Source organism: Eschscholzia californica, unplaced genomic scaffold, assembly GCF_041429995.1.
Source record: "Eschscholzia californica isolate CP2 unplaced genomic scaffold, dmEscCali1.0.p SCAF_3, whole genome shotgun sequence".
Classification (NCBI taxonomy): Eukaryota; Viridiplantae; Streptophyta; class Magnoliopsida; order Ranunculales; family Papaveraceae; genus Eschscholzia; species Eschscholzia californica.
This window is the reverse complement of record NW_028238420.1, coordinates 49,372,912-49,378,911: the sequence shown is the minus strand read 5'-3', so window position 1 is coordinate 49,378,911 and position 6,000 is coordinate 49,372,912. Positions and strand designations below refer to the sequence as shown.

The 6,000-nt window shown below is 35.5% G+C and overlaps 1 long non-coding RNA gene across 1 annotated transcript; it reads left to right on the top strand.

The window, feature by feature from the left end:
* The first annotated feature begins 2,303 nt into the window (after positions 1-2,303).
* On the top strand, positions 2,304-3,895 carry LOC147551275 (uncharacterized). The gene is made up of 2 exons (XR_015238442.1): positions 2,304-3,180; positions 3,720-3,895. It is a non-coding gene; the product is annotated as an uncharacterized LOC147551275 (long non-coding RNA).
* The last annotated feature ends 2,105 nt before the right edge of the window (positions 3,896-6,000 follow it).

The following is a 6,000-nucleotide window of genomic DNA, read 5'->3' as shown; positions in this document are numbered from 1 at the left end:
AGGAGTTTTAGTTTCAGATGTGATAATTGATTTTGGTGTTAATGGGGATTGTTGAATGAATTGATGAACTCCATTGTTGGTGAGAGAATTGGTTATGGGTAGGGGTGGGAATCGGGCGGGTATGGGCACCCGCGGGTAATTCTTAGTCGGGCTCGGGCGGGTCGGGTAAGTTTCTCCTCTGCCCACTCGGGTTCTCAGGCGGATTCGGGCGGGCTTTTCTAAAATCTCCTATGATCAAATCCCGCCCAAGCCCACTAAAGCATCGGGCAAGTCGGGCTTCGAGCAAATCGGGCATCGGGTTTCTTTATCTGATATTTTTCTACCAGATCAGGAAAATCTAGAAATTTGATATTGTTCAAATAAGCTTCTCTAAACAAATTGATACCAAATTTTTACAAAACTTATAAATCAAGAATGAAAGAAATACTCAGATTCCGTAACATAAGAAATCAACAACTGATATAGATCTATATATGCAAACATGAGACTTGGTTGTCTTCCACGTTTTTTCTTGTCTTTGTATGTTCCATTAGTTCTTCTTTGTTCTTCCTTCACATCAAAATAATCTTAAAATTTGACCACTACATAGAGATGGAAGATGATTCCAATAACTTATTTAATAGAGAAGAAGGTTGGCACAAGAAGGTCTAGTAAATAAGAGAGAAACGGCTAGAGAGACAACGTAGATTCTTTTTCTCTCTCTATGCTATCGAATTTTTCAGATTCAATGTGGTAATCTATTAGGGTTGCTTCAATGTGTAGTTTATATATCTTGGGAGAAACCTTAAATCTACTTTGGGCTTTATAGTGAAGTATAATCGACACTTAAAGTGATTGGCATCTATAGGCACCCGTCGGGTGAGCATATCGGGCTCGGGTATGGGCGGGGTGGCGGGCAGAGCTTTTCACTCGAGCCCGCCCACGAAAAATCATCGGGCAGGGCGGGTAGTACCCATCTTTGGGCGCGGGCGTCCATGGACATTGTCGGGCTCGGGTAAACGTGACGGGTATCGGGCTTTCGGGTAGAATTCCCACCCCTAGTTATGGGTGATTTTTAGGGATATGGGTAGTGGTTTTCTTGTGGGTTTGTTGAGCTTTCCATTGATGGGTCTTTTTCTTCAACTGTGTGTGGACGAGTGAGAGAGAAAGAAATGGTTTTTAGAGAGAGAAAGAAGAAGAAATAAAAAAAGAAATAAATATTTGAAGAAGCATAAGTTGACGTTTTGATGGGACTCTGTGTGCGGACTAGTGAGAGAGAAAGAGATGGTCTGATGCGAACAGACCTCCGGCAAAGGGGTTTCCCTTCGCCGGAGTATTTAGAGAGAGAGAGAGAGATGAGAGTTTAAAAAATAATTGAGAGAGAGGGAGAGGAGAGAGATTTTTATTTTTTTAGGTTTGAAGGTTGTCGGCCGGAAAATTTTCCGGCCGGCGACTTTCACCAGAGAAGAGAGAGGTGAGTTGGAGAGAGAGAGAGAGACGTGAGCTGGAAATATCTATTTTCTTAATATTTTTATTTTGAAATTAGGAGGGTAGTTATGGCATTTACTTGAAAATAGGGGGCCATATTTGAATTTACGAAAAACAAGGGGCTATAAAGGAAACTGGTCACAAAGTAGGGGGCCAAAAAGGAAATAACTCAAAAAATTAAGAATCGTTCAATGACGTGAAGTAAAGAAGTAATTTTAGTTCCCAGACTACCTTGATTATATGATACCAAGACTTATATATATCGAACGTATTTGATTTGGACCGTTCTTTTACCCGTGTGACTCATCGTGTCAAGAATCTTGTCAAAGATTCTTTGTACACTTAGCATTTCCCATTGTTCTATAGTTGATAATGGGTCATTTTTATTAACTTTATGGCAGTGATATGTTGGTGGTGACGAAGAAGACGGATAAATAGTAAAGATGACTAATATGTTATTAGAACCAATCCCACACATAATAGACTTAGAAGATATAATTATACTGTTACCCGAAAAAAAAAATGCTTAACCCAAAAAAAACCTCACAGATGAGGGGGCATGTGAGATTAGCCCAAAATAGGAAGAGGTGACCAAGTAGCCAATAATAATATCTCATAAAAAAAAGTAGCCAATAATTTGGCCAAAACTCCCTGAAAAATTGGGGCTTTGGTTAAAAAGGATCTATCAACTTTTTGTAGGCTTCAACTCTCTGGGGTATTTTCGTAAATAATCAAATACATGGAAAAGACTAAAGTAACCTTATTAATCAGAGAAAATAAAACAATCTTTTAATTCTTAATTTTCCCCTTTTTTTCTATCCCGTCTTTCTCTCTCTGACCAGGTAGCAAGAAAAACTAGGGTTTTCGGCAACAATCGATTTCAACCATCAATTTCTTCATCCAGGTAGTTCACATTTCTGAGTGAATTTTCAAACAGTTCTTATTGCAACAATCAATTTCAGCCATCAAGTTCTTCATCCAGGCAACAACCGATTTCAGGCAACAATTGATTTCAGCCAATAATCGATTTCAGCTCCTTGGGGCATTCTTGTTTCTCGATTTCTTTTATTTATTTCTCCTTCTCGGTTGATCTGTTAATTTGAATTCTGAAAATGCATTTATTTTCCTGCTTGAAATATATTAACCATGAAATGTGATTTAGGGTTAGTATTTACGACTTATAATATTGAATTAAATAGTTAGAATTGTGATAGGGTTTAGGGTTTTCAGTAATTTGTTGGTCGTGTATGAAGAAATGAAAATTTGTGGGACTATCACGTTGATTTGTTGTTTGTTAGAGGGCTAAGTCATTAGATGCTGGTAAGGTGTATGAAGAAATGCCTGAATGAATTTGTTTCACTTGAACCAGATAATCTTGAGTTTTAAATAGTTTAGTTGCTACCCATGTGTTTGAATTATTCACATCTTGCTCACTACTTGTCGAGGTTAGTGAATTTTATTTACTGAAATGCTCCTTGTTTAACATATTGATTTAGTTAGTAACTAAAACATTGTTGTTATATAATGAGGTACTCTTAGTAGATATGCACAAAACTTTGTGTTTGTGTTGGTCATGAAGTTAATGTCTAATAAGAAGCATTTGAAGATTTTATCTGGAATGTTTATAGCATGGGTATTCATTTTTGTACTATATTGATGTTTCAGGAACTTGGGTAGAAGTCAAGAACTCCAGTACTCCATTCACTTTAGTAGGTATATATGAGAATCTTTTCCGTAATGACCTTAACTATGAAGCAATACTTATCTCTATACTTATCTCACTTGGGTTTTTAGTTACATGCTCTTAGTTTTATTAGTTTAGTTTCGCTAGAAAATGGTCTTTATCGTTCACGGTTGTAATGGTTAGTATTGGTTTTATTAGCTTTCAAATTTCAGTTTCAGAGTTAAGGAAGTGTTATTAGCTTAACTTGCAATATGGTTTGCAATGTCCCAAACACATAAATAGATTTATTGGGTTGTTGATACTTGATTACAATGTCCCGTTCTTTAGTATTTAGGAGATTGAGTTAGTTGTGGATTATACTGTTTGATTGAGGATGAATAGTGGATTTTAATGTTTGATTATATGAATATGCATGAAGTGGAATTTGAAACTTATGATATATGGTACTGTTCTAACTTCTATTACCAACTAGAAAATAATTTGTAGAGCTTTGCAAACTGGTTTGCAGAGCTTTGCAATCTAGTTTGCATAGCTTTATCAACTAAATGACTTGTCTTTTTCTTTACAGAGTTGATAGTGGTTTATACGCATGTCTTCATTTCGAATGCTACAAAAGGTCAGGATTTTGAAGAAATGGAGGTTGAACCTAACAAGATTACGAAACTTAGAGGAAAGATAGTTGCTAAAATTGTTTCAGATGAAAAATATTGTTGGATTCAATCAAAAAAAGGCGTTTGAATATAATATTTGTTCTCAATATTTTGATAAATGTGTGTTGTGAATATTTTGATGAATCTTTAATAGTTTTTTAATCCTATTATGTTGAGTATATATTCGATTACTTATTTGGTCTTATAAATTTAAGTTGTAGTGGCTTGCAAACTGATTTGCATTGTGGTTTGTATTGGTTTGGAAATTTATTTGCATTGGCTTGCAAGTTGATTTACAGTAGTTTGCATGTCTTCGTAAATCAGGTTCAATTTTTCTTTTCTTTTTGTCTTTTTTAAATATTCACAACATGTTTCGTTAAGTCTTTTCAATAGATGAACGAAAGATTAAAATCGAAAGATTGAATCATTTTCGAAAGATTAATCCTTCTCATTTTTTGTTCAATTATTTGTTTTTAAAATTTGTACAAAAAAGAACGGGGTCTACGCCCCTGAACCCCCGTAAAATAACACGTAATACAAATTGTTTGTAATTCATCAAAAGGTAACATACACGGTGTACATAAATTGAGTTCCTTTGAATTGAAGGATGTGCAAGTATTAACATCTAAGTTGAAGGATATGCAAGTATTACATCTAAGTTGCAAAACGATTCTAAGTTTATTTGGTGACTTTGCAATTTGGTATGCAGTGGGTTGCTATCTTATTTGCATTTTGGTTTGCAAACTAATTTGCAGTGGTTTGCAAATTGATTTGTAGTAGTTTGCATTCTGGTATGCAGTGATTTGCGTTGGTTTGCAAACTGATTTGCATTGGTTTACATTGTGGTTTGCAAACTGATTTGCATTGGTTTGCAAATTGATTTGCATTGGTTTGAAAATTGATTTACAATATGGTTTGCAAACTGGTATGCATTGGTTTGCCTTGTGGTTTGCAAATTGGTTTGCATTGGTTTGAAAATTGATTTGCAATATGGTTTGCAAACTGATATGCAGTGGTTTGCAATATGTTATGCAAACTGAATTGCAATATGGTTTGCAAACTGGTATGCATTGGTTTGCAAACTGATTTGCATTTGTTTGCAAATTGATTTGCAATATGGTTTGGAAACTGGTATGCAGTGGTTTGCAATATGGTATGCAAAATTGAATTGCAATATGGTTTGCAAACTGGTATGCAGTGGTTTGCAATATGGTTTGCAAACTGATTTGCAATATGGTTTGCAAACTGACTTGCAAACTGATTTGCACTGTATCAGTTGCCAAGACCAAGGTTTACATACTATTATAATTAAGCAATTAAACCGACATTGTTCATCCAACAAAAATGAAGACAATATATTTGGAAAACAAGCGAAAGCTAATGAAAACTAATTCATGAATTAAATTGACAAATGTTCTTGGTAAAAAGTAATAACGTAACGAGAACAGGTTCAAACATCAAGTTTACAAGTTTTCTTGTTGTGACCAGATGTTTGGCACACACTACACTTTATCGACCACTTCCACTATGCTCCACTGTTTGGTATCCTCTTTTTCTTTGGTCTTTCAGCCTTCTTCTTCTCAGTCGGTGGTAAAGCAATAAACTTTACCACCGATAATCATATGGTATGCACGAATAACCATCAACCCAACATATTCTCCAGCAGCACCAACATTGGGTTGCAAAAAGAACGAGTCAAATCTAGTGATTGTACACAAGAGATCGCCACGATCTTTGAACATTTCCTACGAAAAAAGAAGAAACAGTTTTTTTAGAGGAATAACGTTCGAAAAGTGTAAGATAGGAACGACCCAGATTAAGAACTCCATAGTGAAGTTGACGTTTTGCTACCTGATAACCTAGAGCTTGTTCAGTGAGGAAGAACAGGTGCATAATCACAAAGCTAGACCATGTAACCAGCATCATCTCCACTGCTGCGTTCAACTTTATGGTACATGATCCCAATGGAATCACGTTGTGACATAACGAAAGATCTTATACTTGTAATCTGTGAAGGCAGCTGAGCAATTCATGCTCTGTATGTTACTTGAAACAAAGTAATAGAAGTTAAATACCGACCCATATAAGAGAAATAGTCTCATACTAACAACCCACCATTCATGTCTTTACTTTTCTTTTAGCTGTTTTAATGGGGTACAATTCTCCTCTTCTCCCTCTTTTTTAATTTACTTGTTTAAT